General features: G+C 37.3%; 64 pseudogenes; all 64 read right to left on the bottom strand.

Moving 5' to 3' along the window:
* Window positions 1-76, bottom strand: part of LOC148459452 (5S ribosomal RNA) — a 119-nt pseudogene extending 43 nt beyond the window's left edge.
* A 116-nt stretch (window positions 77-192) lies between these two features.
* Window positions 193-311, bottom strand: LOC148459451 (5S ribosomal RNA; annotated as a pseudogene).
* A 116-nt stretch (window positions 312-427) lies between these two features.
* Window positions 428-546, bottom strand: LOC148459450 (5S ribosomal RNA; annotated as a pseudogene).
* Window positions 547-661: 115 nt separating this feature from the next.
* On the bottom strand, window positions 662-780 carry LOC148459449 (5S ribosomal RNA; annotated as a pseudogene).
* A 116-nt stretch (window positions 781-896) lies between these two features.
* On the bottom strand, window positions 897-1,015 carry LOC148459448 (5S ribosomal RNA; annotated as a pseudogene).
* Window positions 1,016-1,131: 116 nt separating this feature from the next.
* On the bottom strand, window positions 1,132-1,250 carry LOC148459447 (5S ribosomal RNA; annotated as a pseudogene).
* Window positions 1,251-1,366: 116 nt separating this feature from the next.
* On the bottom strand, window positions 1,367-1,485 carry LOC148459446 (5S ribosomal RNA; annotated as a pseudogene).
* Window positions 1,486-1,601: 116 nt separating this feature from the next.
* Window positions 1,602-1,720, bottom strand: LOC148459445 (5S ribosomal RNA; annotated as a pseudogene).
* A 116-nt stretch (window positions 1,721-1,836) lies between these two features.
* Window positions 1,837-1,955, bottom strand: LOC148459444 (5S ribosomal RNA; annotated as a pseudogene).
* A 116-nt stretch (window positions 1,956-2,071) lies between these two features.
* On the bottom strand, window positions 2,072-2,190 carry LOC148459443 (5S ribosomal RNA; annotated as a pseudogene).
* Window positions 2,191-2,306: 116 nt separating this feature from the next.
* Window positions 2,307-2,425, bottom strand: LOC148459442 (5S ribosomal RNA; annotated as a pseudogene).
* A 115-nt stretch (window positions 2,426-2,540) lies between these two features.
* Window positions 2,541-2,659, bottom strand: LOC148459441 (5S ribosomal RNA; annotated as a pseudogene).
* Window positions 2,660-2,775: 116 nt separating this feature from the next.
* On the bottom strand, window positions 2,776-2,894 carry LOC148459440 (5S ribosomal RNA; annotated as a pseudogene).
* Window positions 2,895-3,010: 116 nt separating this feature from the next.
* Window positions 3,011-3,129, bottom strand: LOC148459439 (5S ribosomal RNA; annotated as a pseudogene).
* Window positions 3,130-3,245: 116 nt separating this feature from the next.
* Window positions 3,246-3,364, bottom strand: LOC148459438 (5S ribosomal RNA; annotated as a pseudogene).
* A 116-nt stretch (window positions 3,365-3,480) lies between these two features.
* On the bottom strand, window positions 3,481-3,599 carry LOC148459437 (5S ribosomal RNA; annotated as a pseudogene).
* A 116-nt stretch (window positions 3,600-3,715) lies between these two features.
* LOC148459436 (5S ribosomal RNA) lies at window positions 3,716-3,834 on the bottom strand (annotated as a pseudogene).
* A 116-nt stretch (window positions 3,835-3,950) lies between these two features.
* LOC148459435 (5S ribosomal RNA) lies at window positions 3,951-4,069 on the bottom strand (annotated as a pseudogene).
* A 116-nt stretch (window positions 4,070-4,185) lies between these two features.
* LOC148459434 (5S ribosomal RNA) lies at window positions 4,186-4,304 on the bottom strand (annotated as a pseudogene).
* A 116-nt stretch (window positions 4,305-4,420) lies between these two features.
* Window positions 4,421-4,539, bottom strand: LOC148459433 (5S ribosomal RNA; annotated as a pseudogene).
* A 116-nt stretch (window positions 4,540-4,655) lies between these two features.
* LOC148459432 (5S ribosomal RNA) lies at window positions 4,656-4,774 on the bottom strand (annotated as a pseudogene).
* A 116-nt stretch (window positions 4,775-4,890) lies between these two features.
* On the bottom strand, window positions 4,891-5,009 carry LOC148459431 (5S ribosomal RNA; annotated as a pseudogene).
* Window positions 5,010-5,125: 116 nt separating this feature from the next.
* Window positions 5,126-5,244, bottom strand: LOC148459430 (5S ribosomal RNA; annotated as a pseudogene).
* A 116-nt stretch (window positions 5,245-5,360) lies between these two features.
* Window positions 5,361-5,479, bottom strand: LOC148459429 (5S ribosomal RNA; annotated as a pseudogene).
* Window positions 5,480-5,595: 116 nt separating this feature from the next.
* Window positions 5,596-5,714, bottom strand: LOC148459428 (5S ribosomal RNA; annotated as a pseudogene).
* A 116-nt stretch (window positions 5,715-5,830) lies between these two features.
* Window positions 5,831-5,949, bottom strand: LOC148459427 (5S ribosomal RNA; annotated as a pseudogene).
* A 115-nt stretch (window positions 5,950-6,064) lies between these two features.
* Window positions 6,065-6,183, bottom strand: LOC148459426 (5S ribosomal RNA; annotated as a pseudogene).
* Window positions 6,184-6,299: 116 nt separating this feature from the next.
* Window positions 6,300-6,418, bottom strand: LOC148459425 (5S ribosomal RNA; annotated as a pseudogene).
* Window positions 6,419-6,534: 116 nt separating this feature from the next.
* On the bottom strand, window positions 6,535-6,653 carry LOC148459424 (5S ribosomal RNA; annotated as a pseudogene).
* A 116-nt stretch (window positions 6,654-6,769) lies between these two features.
* Window positions 6,770-6,888, bottom strand: LOC148459423 (5S ribosomal RNA; annotated as a pseudogene).
* A 116-nt stretch (window positions 6,889-7,004) lies between these two features.
* LOC148459422 (5S ribosomal RNA) lies at window positions 7,005-7,123 on the bottom strand (annotated as a pseudogene).
* A 116-nt stretch (window positions 7,124-7,239) lies between these two features.
* LOC148459421 (5S ribosomal RNA) lies at window positions 7,240-7,358 on the bottom strand (annotated as a pseudogene).
* A 116-nt stretch (window positions 7,359-7,474) lies between these two features.
* On the bottom strand, window positions 7,475-7,593 carry LOC148459420 (5S ribosomal RNA; annotated as a pseudogene).
* A 116-nt stretch (window positions 7,594-7,709) lies between these two features.
* LOC148459419 (5S ribosomal RNA) lies at window positions 7,710-7,828 on the bottom strand (annotated as a pseudogene).
* Window positions 7,829-7,944: 116 nt separating this feature from the next.
* On the bottom strand, window positions 7,945-8,063 carry LOC148459418 (5S ribosomal RNA; annotated as a pseudogene).
* A 116-nt stretch (window positions 8,064-8,179) lies between these two features.
* On the bottom strand, window positions 8,180-8,298 carry LOC148459417 (5S ribosomal RNA; annotated as a pseudogene).
* A 116-nt stretch (window positions 8,299-8,414) lies between these two features.
* Window positions 8,415-8,533, bottom strand: LOC148459416 (5S ribosomal RNA; annotated as a pseudogene).
* Window positions 8,534-8,649: 116 nt separating this feature from the next.
* Window positions 8,650-8,768, bottom strand: LOC148459415 (5S ribosomal RNA; annotated as a pseudogene).
* A 116-nt stretch (window positions 8,769-8,884) lies between these two features.
* On the bottom strand, window positions 8,885-9,003 carry LOC148459414 (5S ribosomal RNA; annotated as a pseudogene).
* Window positions 9,004-9,119: 116 nt separating this feature from the next.
* LOC148459413 (5S ribosomal RNA) lies at window positions 9,120-9,238 on the bottom strand (annotated as a pseudogene).
* A 116-nt stretch (window positions 9,239-9,354) lies between these two features.
* LOC148459412 (5S ribosomal RNA) lies at window positions 9,355-9,473 on the bottom strand (annotated as a pseudogene).
* Window positions 9,474-9,589: 116 nt separating this feature from the next.
* On the bottom strand, window positions 9,590-9,708 carry LOC148459411 (5S ribosomal RNA; annotated as a pseudogene).
* A 115-nt stretch (window positions 9,709-9,823) lies between these two features.
* On the bottom strand, window positions 9,824-9,942 carry LOC148459410 (5S ribosomal RNA; annotated as a pseudogene).
* A 116-nt stretch (window positions 9,943-10,058) lies between these two features.
* Window positions 10,059-10,177, bottom strand: LOC148459409 (5S ribosomal RNA; annotated as a pseudogene).
* Window positions 10,178-10,293: 116 nt separating this feature from the next.
* On the bottom strand, window positions 10,294-10,412 carry LOC148459408 (5S ribosomal RNA; annotated as a pseudogene).
* Window positions 10,413-10,528: 116 nt separating this feature from the next.
* Window positions 10,529-10,647, bottom strand: LOC148459407 (5S ribosomal RNA; annotated as a pseudogene).
* A 116-nt stretch (window positions 10,648-10,763) lies between these two features.
* LOC148459406 (5S ribosomal RNA) lies at window positions 10,764-10,882 on the bottom strand (annotated as a pseudogene).
* Window positions 10,883-10,998: 116 nt separating this feature from the next.
* Window positions 10,999-11,117, bottom strand: LOC148459405 (5S ribosomal RNA; annotated as a pseudogene).
* Window positions 11,118-11,233: 116 nt separating this feature from the next.
* LOC148459404 (5S ribosomal RNA) lies at window positions 11,234-11,352 on the bottom strand (annotated as a pseudogene).
* A 116-nt stretch (window positions 11,353-11,468) lies between these two features.
* LOC148459403 (5S ribosomal RNA) lies at window positions 11,469-11,587 on the bottom strand (annotated as a pseudogene).
* Window positions 11,588-11,702: 115 nt separating this feature from the next.
* On the bottom strand, window positions 11,703-11,821 carry LOC148459402 (5S ribosomal RNA; annotated as a pseudogene).
* A 116-nt stretch (window positions 11,822-11,937) lies between these two features.
* LOC148459401 (5S ribosomal RNA) lies at window positions 11,938-12,056 on the bottom strand (annotated as a pseudogene).
* Window positions 12,057-12,172: 116 nt separating this feature from the next.
* Window positions 12,173-12,291, bottom strand: LOC148459400 (5S ribosomal RNA; annotated as a pseudogene).
* A 116-nt stretch (window positions 12,292-12,407) lies between these two features.
* LOC148459399 (5S ribosomal RNA) lies at window positions 12,408-12,526 on the bottom strand (annotated as a pseudogene).
* Window positions 12,527-12,642: 116 nt separating this feature from the next.
* On the bottom strand, window positions 12,643-12,761 carry LOC148459398 (5S ribosomal RNA; annotated as a pseudogene).
* A 116-nt stretch (window positions 12,762-12,877) lies between these two features.
* Window positions 12,878-12,996, bottom strand: LOC148459397 (5S ribosomal RNA; annotated as a pseudogene).
* Window positions 12,997-13,112: 116 nt separating this feature from the next.
* Window positions 13,113-13,231, bottom strand: LOC148459396 (5S ribosomal RNA; annotated as a pseudogene).
* Window positions 13,232-13,347: 116 nt separating this feature from the next.
* On the bottom strand, window positions 13,348-13,466 carry LOC148459395 (5S ribosomal RNA; annotated as a pseudogene).
* Window positions 13,467-13,582: 116 nt separating this feature from the next.
* LOC148459394 (5S ribosomal RNA) lies at window positions 13,583-13,701 on the bottom strand (annotated as a pseudogene).
* A 116-nt stretch (window positions 13,702-13,817) lies between these two features.
* On the bottom strand, window positions 13,818-13,936 carry LOC148459393 (5S ribosomal RNA; annotated as a pseudogene).
* A 116-nt stretch (window positions 13,937-14,052) lies between these two features.
* Window positions 14,053-14,171, bottom strand: LOC148459392 (5S ribosomal RNA; annotated as a pseudogene).
* Window positions 14,172-14,287: 116 nt separating this feature from the next.
* On the bottom strand, window positions 14,288-14,406 carry LOC148459391 (5S ribosomal RNA; annotated as a pseudogene).
* A 351-nt stretch (window positions 14,407-14,757) lies between these two features.
* On the bottom strand, window positions 14,758-14,876 carry LOC148459390 (5S ribosomal RNA; annotated as a pseudogene).
* A 116-nt stretch (window positions 14,877-14,992) lies between these two features.
* Window positions 14,993-15,000, bottom strand: part of LOC148459389 (5S ribosomal RNA) — a 119-nt pseudogene continuing 111 nt past the window's right edge.

Here is a 15,000-nt window from a genome sequence, read left to right as displayed (position 1 = left end):
ACTAACGAGGCCCAACACTGCATAGCTTCCAAGATCAGACGAGATTGGGCATGTCCAGTGTGGTTTGGCTGTAGGTGCTCAAAAACATTAACTTTAGACCTCTATTACTTCTTAACTCAAGTAAATTCATTGATAAGTTGAAAAAATTAATTGTAAAATGTAATAGAAAAGAATGTTATGGCAGTAAAAAATTTCCTACAGCACCTGGTATTCCCAGGTGGTCTCCCATCCAAGTACTAATCAGGCCCAATACTGCATAGCTTCCAAGATCAGATGAGATTCGGCATGTCCAGTGTGGTTTGGCTGTAGGTGCTCAAATACATTAACTTTAGACCTCTTTTACTTCTTAACTCAAGTAAATTCATTGATAAGTTGAAAAAATTAAATGTAAAATGTAATAGAAAAGAATGTTATGTCAGTATAAAATTACCTACAGCACCTGGTATTCCCAGGTGGTCTCCCATCCAAGTACTAACCAAGCCCAACACTGCACAGCTTCAAAGATCAGATGAGATTGGGCATGTACAGTGTGGTTTGGCTGTAGGTGCTCAAAAACTTTAACATTAGACCTCTTTTACTTCTTAACTCAAGTAAATTCATTGATAAGTTTAAAAATGAAATGTAAAATGTAACAGAAAAGAATGTTATGGCAGTATAAAATTACCTACAGCTCCTGGTATTCCCAGGTGGTCTCCCATCCAAGTACTAACCAGGCCCAACACTGCATAGCTTCCAAGAGCAGACGAGATTGGGCATGTCCAGTGGGGTTTGGCTGTAGGTGCTCAAAAACATTAACTTTAGACCTCTTTTACTTCTTTACTCAAGTAAATTCATTGATAAGTTGAAAAAATTAAATGTAAAATGTAATAGAAAAGAATGTTATGGCAGTATAAAATTACCTACAGCTCCTGGTATTCCCAGGTGGTCTCCCATCCAAGTACTAACCAGGCCCAACACTGCATAGCTTCCAAGATCAGACGAGATTGGGCATGTCCAGTGTGGTTTGGCTGTAGGTGGTCCAAAATATTAACTTTAGACCTCTATTACTTCTTAACTCAAGTAAATTGATTGATAAGTTGAAAAAATTAAATGTAAAATGTAATAGAAAAGAATGTTATGTCAGTATAAAATTACCTACAGCATCTGGTATTCCCAGGTGGTCTCCCATCCAAGTACTAACCAAGCCCAATACTGCACAGCTTCCAAGATCAGATGAGATTGGGCATGTCCAGTGTGGTTTATCCGTAGGCACTAAAAAATATTAACTTTAGACCACTTTTACTTCTTTACTCAAGTAAATTCATTGATAAGTTGAAAAAATTAAATGTAAAATGTAATAGAAAAGAATGTTATGGCAGTATAAAATTACCTACAGCTCAAGGTATTCCCAGGTGGTCTCCCATCCAAATACTAACCAGGCCCAACACTGCATAGCTTCCAAGATCAGAAAAGATTGGGCATGTCCAGTGTGGTTGGGCTGTAGGTGCTCGAAAACTTTAACTTTAGACCTCAATCACTTCTTAACTCAAGTAAATTCATTGATAAGTTGAAAAAATTAAATGTAAAATGTAATAGAAAAGAATGTCATGGCAGTATAAAATTACCTACAGCACCTGGTATTCCCAGGTGGTCTCCCATCCAAGTACTAACCAGGCCCAACACCGCATAGCTTCCAAGATCAGACAAGATTGGGCATGTCCAGTGTGGTTGGGCTGTAGGTGCTCTAAAACATTAACTTTAGACCTCTATTACTTCTTAACTCAAGTAAATTCATTGATAAGTTGAAAAAATTAAATGTAAAATGTAATAGAAAAGAATGTCATGGCAGTATAAAATTACCTACAGCACCTGGTATTCCCAGGTGGTCTCCCATCCAAGTACTAACCAGGCCCAAAACTGCATAGCTTCCAAGATCCGACGAGATTGGGCATGTCCAGTGTGGTTTGGCTGTAGGTGCTCAAAAACCTTAACTTTAGACCTCTATTACTTCTTCACTAAAGTAAATTCATTGATAAGTTGAAAAAATTAATTGTAAAATGTAATAGAAAAGAATGTTATGGCAGTAAAAAATTACCTACAGCACCTGGTATTCCCAGGTGGTCTCCCATCCAAGTACTAATCAGGCCCAATACTGCATAGCTTCCAAGATCAGATGAGATTCGGCATGTCCAGTGTGGTTTGGCTGTAGGTGCTCAAATACATTAACTTTAGACCTCTTTTACTTCTTAACTCAAGTAAATTCATTGATAAGTTGAAAAAATTAAATGTAAAATGTAATAGAAAAGAATGTTATGTCAGTATAAAATTACCTACAGCACCTGGTATTCCCAGGTGGTCTCCCATCCAAGTACTAACCAAGCCCAACACTGCACAGCTTCAAAGATCAGATGAGATTGGGCATGTACAGTGTGGTTTGGCTGTAGGTGCTCAAAAACTTTAATTTTAGACCTCTTCTACTTCTTAACTCAAGTAAATTCATTGATAAGTTTAAAAATGAAATGTAAAATGTAACAGAAAAGAATGTTATGGCAGTATAAAATTACCTACAGCTCCTGGTATTCCCAGGTGGTCTCCCATCCAAGTACTAACCAGGCCCAACACTGCATAGCTTCCAAGATCAGACGAGATTGGGCATGTCCAGTGTGGTTTGGCTGTAGGTGCTCCAAAATATTAACTTTAGACCTCTATTACTTCTTAACTCAAGTAAATTGATAGATAAGTTGAAAAAATTAAATGTAAAATGTAATAGAAAAGAATGTTATGTCAGTATAAAATTACCTACAGCATCTGGTATTCCCAGGTGGTCTCCCATCCAAGTACTAACCAAGCCCAACACTGCACAGCTTCCAAGATCAGATGAGATTGGGCATGTCCAGTGTGGTTTATCTGTAGACACTAAAACACATTAACTTTAGACCTCTTTTACTTCTTTACTCAAGTAAATTCATTGATAAGTTGAAAAAATTAAATGTAAAATGTAATAGAAAAGAATGTTATGGCAATATAAAATTACCTACAGCTCAAGGTATTCCCAGGTGGTCTCCCATCCAAATACTAACCAGGCCCAACACTACATAGCTTCCAAGATCAGAAGAGATTGGGCATGTCCAGTGTGGTTGGGCTGTAGGTGCTCGAAAACTTTAACTTTAGACCTCAATCACTTCTTAACTCAAGTAAATTCATTGATAAGTTGAAAAAATTAAATGTAAAATGTAATAGAAAAGAATGTCATGGCAGTATAAAATTACCTACAGCACCTGGTATTCCCAGGTGGTCTCCCATCCAAGTACTAACCAGGCCCAACACTGCATAGCTTCCAAGATCAGACGAGATTGGGCATGTCCAGTGTGGTTGGGCTGTAGGTGCTCAAAAACATTAACTTTAGACCTCTATTACTTCTTAACTCAAGTAAATTCATTGATAAGTTGAAAAAATTAATTGTAAAATGTAATAGAAAAGAATGTTATGGCAGTAAAAAATTACCTACAGCACCTGGTATTTCCAGGTGGTCTCCCATCCAAGTACTAATCATGCCCAATACTGCATAGCTTCCAAGATCAGAGGAGATTGGGCATGTCCAGTGTGGTTTGGCTGTAGGTGCTCAAAAACATTAACTTTAGACCTCTTTTACTTCTTAACTCAAGTTAATTCATTGATAAGTTGAAAAAATTTATTGTAAAATGTAATAGAAAAGAATGTTATGGCAGTATAAAATTACCTACAGCACCTGGTATTCCCAGGTGGTCTCCCATCCAAGTACTAACCAGGCCCAATACTGCATAGCTTCCAAGATCAGACGAGATTGGGCATGTCCAGTGTGGTTTGGCTGTAGGTGCTCAAAAACATTAACTTTAGACCACTTTTACTTCTTAACTCAAGTAAATTCATTGATGAGTTGAAAAAATTAAATGTAAAATGTAATAGAAAAGAATGTTATGTCAGTATAAAATTACCTACAGCACCTGGTATTCCCAGGTGGTCTCCCATCCAAGTACTAACCAGGCCCAACACTGCATAGCTTCCAAGATCAGACGAGATTGGGCATGTCCAGCGTGGTTGGGCTGTAGGTGCTCAAAAACATTAACTTTAGACCTCTATTACTTCTTAACTCAAGTAAATTCATTGATAAGTTGAAAAAATTAATTGTAAAATGTAATAGAAAAGAATGTTATGGCAGTAAAAAATTACCTACAGCACCTGGTATTTCCAGGTGGTCTCCCATCCAAGTACTAATCATGCCCAATACTGCATAGCTTCCAAGATCAGACGAGATTGGGCATGTCCAGTGTGGTTTGGCTGTAGGTGCTCAAAAACATTAACTTTAGACCTCTTTTACTTCTTAACTCAAGTTAATTCATTGATAAGTTGAAAAAATTTATTGTAAAATGTAATAGAAAAGAATGTTATGGCAGTATAAAATTACCTACAGCACCTGGTATTCCCAGGTGTTCTCCCATCCAAGTACTAATCAGGCCCAATACTGCATAGCTTCCAAGATCAGACGAGATTGGGCATGTCCAGTGTGGTTTGGCTGTAGGTGCTCAAAAACATTAACTTTAGACCACTTTTACTTCTTAACTCAAGTAAATTCATTGATGAGTTGAAAAAATTAAATGTAAAATGTAATAGAAAAGAATGTTATGTCAGTATAAAATTACCTACAGCACCTGGTATTCCCAGGTGGTCTCCCATCCAAGTACTAACCAGGCCCAATACTGCATAGCTTCCAAGATCAGACGAGATTGGGCATGTCCAGTTTGGTTTGGCTATAGGTGCTCAAAAACATTAACTTTAGACCTCTTTTACTTCTTAACTCAAGTAAATTCATTGATAAGTTGAAAAAATTAAATGTAAAATGTAATAGAAAAGAATGTTATGTCAGTATAAAATTACCTACAGCATCTGGTATTCGCAGGTGGTCTCCCATCCAAGTACTAACCAAGCCCAACACTGCATAGCTTCCAAGAGCTGACGAGATTGGGCATATCCAGTGTGGTTTGGCTGCAGGTGCTCAAAAACATTAACTTTAGACCTCTTTTACTTCTTTACTCAAGTAAATTCATTGATAAGTTGAAAAAATTAAATGTAAAATGTAATAGAAAAGAATGTTATGGCAGTATAAAATTACCTACAGCTCCTGGTATTCCCAGGTGGTCTCCCATCCAAGTACTAACCAGGCCCAACACTGCATAGCTTCCAAGATCAGACGAGATTGGGCATGTCCAGTGTGGTTGGGCTGTAGGTGCTCAAAAACATTAACTTTAGACCTCTATTACTTCTTAACTCAAGTAAATTCATTGATAAGTTGAAAAAATTAAATGTAAAATGTAATAGAAAAGAATGTCATGGCAGTATAAAATTAAGTACAGCACCTGGTATTCCCAGGTGGTCTCCCATCCAAGTACTAACGAGGCCCAACACTGCATAGCTTCCAAGATCAGACGAGATTGGGCATGTCCAGTGTGGTTTGGCTGTAGGTGCTCAAAAACATTAACTTTAGACCTCTATTACTTCTTAACTCAAGTAAATTCATTGATAAGTTGAAAAAAATAATTGTAAAATGTAATAGAAAAGAATGTTATGGCAGTAAAAAATTACCTACAGCACCTGGTATTCCCAGGTGGTCTCCCATCCAAGTACTAATCAGGCCCAATACTGCATAGCTTCCAAGATCAGATGAGATTCGGCATGTCCAGTGTGGTTTGGCTGTAGGTGCTCAAATACATTAACTTTAGACCTCTTTTACTTCTTAACTCAAGTAAATTCATTGATAAGTTGAAAAAATTAAATGTAAAATGTAATAGAAAAGAATGTTATGTCAGTATAAAATTACCTACAGCACCTGGTATTTCCAGGTGGTCTCCCATCCAAGTACTAACCAAGCCCAACACTGCACAGCTTCAAAGATCAGATGAGATTGGGCATGTACAGTGTGGTTTGGCTGTAGGTGCTCAAAAACTTTACCTTTAGACCTCTTTTACTTCTTAACTCAAGTAAATTCATTGATAAGTTTAAAAATGAAATGTAAAATGTAACAGAAAAGAATGTTATGGCAGTATAAAATTACCTACAGCTCCTGGTATTCCCAGGTGGTCTCCCATCCAAGTACTAACCAGGCCCAACACTGCATAGCTTCCAAGAGCTGACGAGATTGGGCATGTCCAGTGGGGTTTGGCTGTAGGTGCTCAAAAACCTTAACTTTAGACCTCTTTTACTTCTTTACTCAAGTAAATTCATTGATAAGTTGAAAAAATTAAATGTAAAATGTAATAGAAAAGAATGTTATGGCAGTATAAAATTACCTACAGCTCCTGGTATTCCCAGGTGGTCTCCCATCCAAGTACTAACCAGGCCCAACACTGCATAGCTTCCAAGATCAGACGAGATTGGGCATGTCCAGTGTGGTTTGGCTGTAGGTGCTCCAAAATATTAACTTTAGACCTCTATTACTTCTTAACTCAAGTAAATTGATAGATAAGTTGAAAAAATTAAATGTAAAATGTAATAGAAAAGAATGTTATGTCAGTATAAAATTACCTACAGCATCTGGTATTCCCAGGTGGTCTCCCATCCAAGTACTAACCAAGCCCAACACTGCACAGCTTCCAAGATCAGATGAGATTGGGCATGTCCAGTGTGGTTTATCTGTAGACACTAAAACACATTAACTTTAGACCTCTTTTACTTCTTTACTCAAGTAAATTCATTGATAAGTTGAAAAAATTAAATGTAAAATGTAATAGAAAAGAATGTTATGGCAATATAAAATTACCTACAGCTCAAGGTATTCCCAGGTGGTCTCCCATCCAAATACTAACCAGGCCCAACACTACATAGCTTCCAAGATCAGAAGAGATTGGGCATGTCCAGTGTGGTTGGGCTGTAGGTGCTCGAAAACTTTAACTTTAGACCTCAATCACTTCTTAACTCAAGTAAATTCATTGATAAGTTGAAAAAATTAAATGTAAAATGTAATAGAAAAGAATGTCATGGCAGTATAAAATTACCTACAGCACCTGGTATTCCCAGGTGGTCTCCCATCCAAGTACTAACCAGGCCCAACACTGCATAGCTTCCAAGATCAGACGAGATTGGGCATGTCCAGTGTGGTTGGGCTGTAGGTGCTCAAAAACATTAACTTTAGACCTCTATTACTTCTTAACTCAAGTAAATTCATTGATAAGTTGAAAAAATTAATTGTAAAATGTAATAGAAAAGAATGTTATGGCAGTAAAAAATTACCTACAGCACCTGGTATTTCCAGGTGGTCTCCCATCCAAGTACTAATCATGCCCAATACTGCATAGCTTCCAAGATCAGAGGAGATTGGGCATGTCCAGTGTGGTTTGGCTGTAGGTGCTCAAAAACATTAACTTTAGACCTCTTTTACTTCTTAACTCAAGTTAATTCATTGATAAGTTGAAAAAATTTATTGTAAAATGTAATAGAAAAGAATGTTATGGCAGTATAAAATTACCTACAGCACCTGGTATTCCCAGGTGGTCTCCCATCCAAGTACTAACCAGGCCCAATACTGCATAGCTTCCAAGATCAGACGAGATTGGGCATGTCCAGTGTGGTTTGGCTGTAGGTGCTCAAAAACATTAACTTTAGACCACTTTTACTTCTTAACTCAAGTAAATTCATTGATGAGTTGAAAAAATTAAATGTAAAATGTAATAGAAAAGAATGTTATGTCAGTATAAAATTACCTACAGCACCTGGTATTCCCAGGTGGTCTCCCATCCAAGTACTAACCAGGCCCAACACTGCATAGCTTCCAAGATCAGACGAGATTGGGCATGTCCAGCGTGGTTGGGCTGTAGGTGCTCAAAAACATTAACTTTAGACCTCTATTACTTCTTAACTCAAGTAAATTCATTGATAAGTTGAAAAAATTAATTGTAAAATGTAATAGAAAAGAATGTTATGGCAGTAAAAAATTACCTACAGCACCTGGTATTTCCAGGTGGTCTCCCATCCAAGTACTAATCATGCCCAATACTGCATAGCTTCCAAGATCAGACGAGATTGGGCATGTCCAGTGTGGTTTGGCTGTAGGTGCTCAAAAACATTAACTTTAGACCTCTTTTACTTCTTAACTCAAGTTAATTCATTGATAAGTTGAAAAAATTTATTGTAAAATGTAATAGAAAAGAATGTTATGGCAGTATAAAATTACCTACAGCACCTGGTATTCCCAGGTGTTCTCCCATCCAAGTACTAATCAGGCCCAATACTGCATAGCTTCCAAGATCAGACGAGATTGGGCATGTCCAGTGTGGTTTGGCTGTAGGTGCTCAAAAACATTAACTTTAGACCACTTTTACTTCTTAACTCAAGTAAATTCATTGATGAGTTGAAAAAATTAAATGTAAAATGTAATAGAAAAGAATGTTATGTCAGTATAAAATTACCTACAGCACCTGGTATTCCCAGGTGGTCTCCCATCCAAGTACTAACCAGGCCCAATACTGCATAGCTTCCAAGATCAGACGAGATTGGGCATGTCCAGTTTGGTTTGGCTATAGGTGCTCAAAAACATTAACTTTAGACCTCTTTTACTTCTTAACTCAAGTAAATTCATTGATAAGTTGAAAAAATTAAATGTAAAATGTAATAGAAAAGAATGTTATGTCAGTATAAAATTACCTACAGCATCTGGTATTCGCAGGTGGTCTCCCATCCAAGTACTAACCAAGCCCAACACTGCATAGCTTCCAAGAGCTGACGAGATTGGGCATATCCAGTGTGGTTTGGCTGCAGGTGCTCAAAAACATTAACTTTAGACCTCTTTTACTTCTTTACTCAAGTAAATTCATTGATAAGTTGAAAAAATTAAATGTAAAATGTAATAGAAAAGAATGTTATGGCAGTATAAAATTACCTACAGCTCCTGGTATTCCCAGGTGGTCTCCCATCCAAGTACTAACCAGGCCCAACACTGCATAGCTTCCAAGATCAGACGAGATTGGGCATGTCCAGTGTGGTTGGGCTGTAGGTGCTCAAAAACATTAACTTTAGACCTCTATTACTTCTTAACTCAAGTAAATTCATTGATAAGTTGAAAAAATTAAATGTAAAATGTAATAGAAAAGAATGTCATGGCAGTATAAAATTAAGTACAGCACCTGGTATTCCCAGGTGGTCTCCCATCCAAGTACCAACGAGGCCCAACACTGCATAGCTTCCAAGATCAGACGAGATTGGGCATGTCCAGTGTGGTTTGGCTGTAGGTGCTCAAAAACATTAACTTTAGACCTCTATTACTTCTTAACTCAAGTAAATTCATTGATAAGTTGAAAAAAATAATTGTAAAATGTAATAGAAAAGAATGTTATGGCAGTAAAAAATTACCTACAGCACCTGGTATTCCCAGGTGGTCTCCCATCCAAGTACTAATCAGGCCCAATACTGCATAGCTTCCAAGATCAGATGAGATTCGGCATGTCCAGTGTGGTTTGGCTGTAGGTGCTCAAATACATTAACTTTAGACCTCTTTTACTTCTTAACTCAAGTAAATTCATTGATAAGTTGAAAAAATTAAATGTAAAATGTAATAGAAAAGAATGTTATGTCAGTATAAAATTACCTACAGCACCTGGTATTCCCAGGTGGTCTCCCATCCAAGTACTAACCAAGCCCAACACTGCACAGCTTCAAAGATCAGATGAGATTGGGCATGTACAGTGTGGTTTGGCTGTAGGTGCTCAAAAACTTTACCTTTAGACCTCTTTTACTTCTTAACTCAAGTAAATTCATTGATAAGTTTAAAAATGAAATGTAAAATGTAACAGAAAAGAATGTTATGGCAGTATAAAATTACCTACAGCTCCTGGTATTCCCAGGTGGTCTCCCATCCAAGTACTAACCAGGCCCAACACTGCATAGCTTCCAAGAGCTGACGAGATTGGGCATGTCCAGTGGGGTTTGGCTGTAGGTGCTCAAAAACCTTAACTTTAGACCTCTTTTACTTCTTTACTCAAGTAAATTCATTGATAAGTTGAAAAAATTAAATGTAAAATGTAATAGAAAAGAATGTTATGGCAGTATAAAATTACCTACAGCTCCTGGTATTCCCAGGTGGTCTCCCATCCAAGTACTAACCAGGCCCAACACTGCATAGCTTCCAAGATCAGACGAGATTGGGCATGTCCAGTGTGGTTTGGCTGTAGGTGCTCCAAAATATTAACTTTAGACCTCTATTACTTCTTAACTCAAGTAAATTGATTGATAAGTTGAAAAAATTAAATGTAAAATGTAATAGAAAAGAATGTTATGTCAGTATAAAATTACCTACAGCATCTGGTATTCCCAGGTGGTCTCCCATCCAAGTACTAACCAAGCCCAACACTGCACAGCTTCCAAGATCAGATGAGATTGGGCATGTCCAGTGTGGTTTATCTGTAGGCACTAAAAAACATTAACTTTAGACCTCTTTTACTTCTTTACTCAAGTAAATTCATTGATAAGTTGAAAAAATTAAATGTAAAATGTAATAGAAAAGAATGTTATGGCAGTATAAAATTACCTACAGCTCAAGGTATTCCCAGGTGGTCTCCCATCCAAATACTAACAAGGCCCAACACTGCATAGCTTCCAAGATCAGAAGAGATTGGGCATGTCCAGTGTGGTTGGGCTGTAGGTGCTCGAAAACTTTAACTTTAGACCTCAATCACTTCTTAACTCAAGTAAATTCATTGATAAGTTGAAAAAATTAAATGTAAAATGTAATAGAAAAGAATGTCATGGCAGTATAAAATTACCTACAGCACCTGGTATTCCCAGGTGGTCTCCCATCCAAGTACTAACCAGGCCCAACACTGCATAGCTTCCAAGATCAGACAAGATTGGGCATGTCCAGTGTGGTTGGGCTGTAGGTGCTCTAAAACATTAACTTTAGACCTCTATTACTTCTTAACTCAAGTAAATTCATTGATAAGTTGAAAAAATTAAATGTAAAATGTAATAGAAAAGAATGTCATGGCAGTATAAAATTACCTACAGCACCTGGTATTCCCAGGTGGTCTCCCATCCAAGTACTAACCAGGCCCAAAACTGCATAGCTTCCAAGATCCGACGAGATTGGGCATGTCCAGTGTGGTTTGGCTGTAGGTGCTCAAAAACCTTAACTTTAGACCTCTATTACTTCTTCACTCAAGTAAATTCATTGATAAGTTGAAAAAATTAATTGTAAAATGTAATAGAAAAGAATGTTATGGCAGTAAAAAATTACCTACAGCACCTGGTATTCCCAGGTGGTCTCCCATCCAAGTACTATTCAGGCCCAATACTGCATAGCTTCCAAGATCAGATGAGATTCGGCATGTCCAGTGTGGTTTGGCTGTAGGTGCTCAAATACATTAACTTTAGACCTCTTTTACTTCTTAACTCAAGTAAATTAATTGATAAGTTGAAAAAATTAAATGTAAAATGTAATAGAAAAGAATGTTATGTCAGTATAAAATTACCTACAGCACCTGGTATTCCCAGGTGGTCTCCCATCCAAGTACTAACCAAGCCCAACACTGCACAGCTTCAAAGATCAGATGAGATTGGGCATGTACAGTGTGGTTTGGCTGTAGGTGCTCAAAAACTTTAACTTTAGACCTCTTTTACTTCTTAACTCAAGTAAATTCATTGATAAGTTTAAAAATGAAATGTAAAATGTAACAGAAAAGAATGTTATGGCAGTATAAAATTACCTACAGCTCCTGGTATTCCCAGGTGGTCTCCCATCCAAGTACTAACCAGGCCCAACACTGCATAGCTTCCAAGAGCAGACGAGATTGGGCATGTCCAGTGGGGTTTGGCTGTAGGTGCTCAAAAACATTAACTTTAGACCTCTTTTACTTCTTTACTCAAGTAAATTCATTGATAAGTTGAAAAAATTAAATGTAAAATGTAATAGAAAAGAATGTTATGGCAGTATAAAATTACCTACAGCTCCTGGTATTCCCAGGTGGTCTCCCATCCAAGTACTAACCAGGCCCAACACTGCATAGCTTCCAAGATCAGACGAGATTGGGCATGTCCAGTGTGGTTTGGCTGTAGGTGCTCCAAAATATTAACTTTAGACCTCTATTACTTCTTAACTCAAGTAAATTGATTGATAAGTTGAAAAAATTAAATGTAAAATGTAATAGAAAAGAATGTTATGTCAGTATAAAATTACCTACAGCATCTGGTATTCCCAGGTGGTCTCCCATCCAAGTACTAACCAAGCCCAACACTGCACAGCTTCCAAGATCAGATGAGATTGGGCATGTCCAGTGTGGTTTATCTGTAGGCACTAAAAAACATTAACTTTAGACCTCTTTTACTTCTTTACTCAAGTAAATTCATTGATAAGTTGAAAAAATTAAATGTAAAATGTAATAGAAAAGAATGTTATGGCAGTATAAAATTACCTACAGCTCAAGGTATTCCCAGGTGGTCTCCCATCCAAATACTAACCAGGCCCAACACTGCATAGCTTCCAAGATCAGAAGAGATTGGGCATGTCCAGTGTGGTTGGGCTGTAGGTGCTCGAAAACTTTAACTTTAGACCTCAATCACTTCTTAACTCAAGTAAATTCATTGATAAGTTGAAAAAATTAAATGTAAAATGTAATAGAAAAGAATGTCATGGCAGTATAAAATTACCTACAGCACCTGGTATTCCCAGGTGGTCTCCCATCCAAGTACTAACCAGGCCCAACACTGCATAGCTTCCAAGATCAGACAAGATTGGGCATGTCCAGTGTGGTTGGGCTGTAGGTGCTCTAAAACATTAACTTTAGACCTCTATTACTTCTTAACTCAAGTAAATTCATTGATAAGTTGAAAAAATTAAATGTAAAATGTAATAGAAAAGAATGTCATGGCAGTATAAAATTACCTACAGCACCTGGTATTCCCAGGTGGTCTCCCATCCAAGTACTAACCAGGCCCAAAACTGCATAGCTTCCAAGATCCGACGAGATTGGGCATGTCCAGTGTGGTTTGGCTGTAGGTGCTCAAAAACCTTAACTTTAGACCTCTATTACTTCTTCACTCAAGTAAATTCATTGATAAGTTGAAAAAATTAATTGTAAAATGTAATAGAAAAGAATGTTATGGCAGTAAAAAATTACCTACAGCACCTGGTATTCCCAGGTGGTCTCACATCCAAGTACTAATCAGGCCCAATACTGCATAGCTTCCAAGATCAGACGAGATTGGGCATGTCCAGTGTGGTTTGGCTGTAGGTGCTCAAAAACATTAACTTTAGACCTCTTTTTCTTCTTAACTCAAGTAAATTCATTGACAAGTTGAAAAAATTAAATGTAAAATGTAATAGAAAAGAATGTTATGTCAGTATAAAATTACCTACAGCACCTGGTATTCCCAGATGGTCTCCCATCCAAGTACTAACCACGCCCAACACTGCATAGCTTCCAAGAGCAGACGAGATTGGGCATGTCCAGTGGGGTTTGGCTGTTGGTGCTCAAAAACATTAACTTTAGACCTCTTTTACTTCTTTACTCAAGTAAATTCATTGATAAGTTGAAAAAATTAAATGTAAAATGTAATAGAAAAGAATGTTATGGCAGTATAAAATTACCTACAGCTCCTGGTGTTCCCAGGTGGTCTCCCATCCAAGTACTAACCAGGCCCAACACTGCATAGCTTCCAAGATCAGACGAGATTGGGCATGTCCAGTGTGGTTTGGCTGTAGGTGCTCAAAAATATTAACTTTAGACCTCTATTACTTCTTATCTCAAGTAAATTGATTGATAAGTTGAAAAAATTAAATGTAAAATGTAATAGAAAAGAATGTTATGGCAGTATAAAATTACCTACATCACTTGGTATTCCCAGGTGGTGTCCCATCCAAGTACTAACCAGGCCCAACACTGCATAGCTTCCAAGATCAAATGAGATTGGGCATGTCCAGTGTGGTTTGGCTGTAGGTGCTCAAAAACATTAACTTTAGACCTCTATTACTTCTTAACTCAAGTAAATTCATTGATAAGTTTAAAAAATTAATTTTAAAATGTAATAGAAAAGAATGTTATGGCAGTATAAAATTACCTACAGCACCTGGTATTCCCAGGTGGTCTCCCATCCAAGTACTAACCAGGCCCAACACTGAATAGCTTCCAAGATCAGATGAGATTGGGCATGTCCAGGGTGGTTTGGCTGTAGGTGCTCAAAAACATTAACTTTAGACCTCTTTTACTTCTTAACTCAAGTAAATTCATTGATAAGTTGAAAAAATTAAATGTAAAATGTAATAGAAATGAATGTTTTGGCTGTATAAAATTACCTACAGCACCTGGTATTCCCAGGTGGTCTCCCATCCACGTACTAACCAGGCCCAACACTGCATAGTTTCCAAGATCAGACGAGATTGGGCATGTCCAGTATGGTTTGGCTGTAGGTGCTCAAAAAATTTATCTTTAGACCTCTATTACTTCTTAACTCAACTAAATTCATTGATAAGTTGAAAAAATTAAATGTAAAATGTAATAGAAAAGAATGTTATGGCAGTATAAAATTACCTACAGCACCTGGTATTCCCAGGTGGTCTCCCATCCACGTAATAACCATGCCCAACACTGCACAGCTTCCAAGATCAGATGACATTGGCCATGTCTAGTGTGGTTTGGCTGTAGGTGCTCAAAAACATTATCTTTAGACCTCTTTTACTTCTTAACTCAAGTAAATTCATTGATAAGTTGAAAAAATTAATTGTAAAATGTAATAGAAAATAATGTTATGGCAGTAAAAAATTACCTACAGCACCTGGTATTCCCAGGTGGTCTCCCATCCAAGTACTAATCAGGCCCAATACTGCATAGCTTCCAAGATCAGACGAGATTGGGCATGTCCAGTGTGGTTTGGCTGTAGGTGCTCAAAAACATTAACTTTAGACCACTTTTACTTCTTAACTCAAGTAAATTCATTGATGAGTTGAAAAAATTAAATGTAAAATGTAATAAAAAAGAATGTTATGTCAGTATAAAATTACCTACA

This window comes from Taudactylus pleione, unplaced genomic scaffold (assembly GCF_031769625.1).
Source record: "Taudactylus pleione unplaced genomic scaffold, aTauple2 ptg000967l, whole genome shotgun sequence".
Taxonomy (NCBI): Eukaryota; Metazoa; Chordata; class Amphibia; order Anura; family Myobatrachidae; genus Taudactylus; species Taudactylus pleione.
The sequence above is the reverse complement of the archived record's forward strand: the minus strand, read 5'-3'. Positions and strand labels throughout refer to the sequence as shown.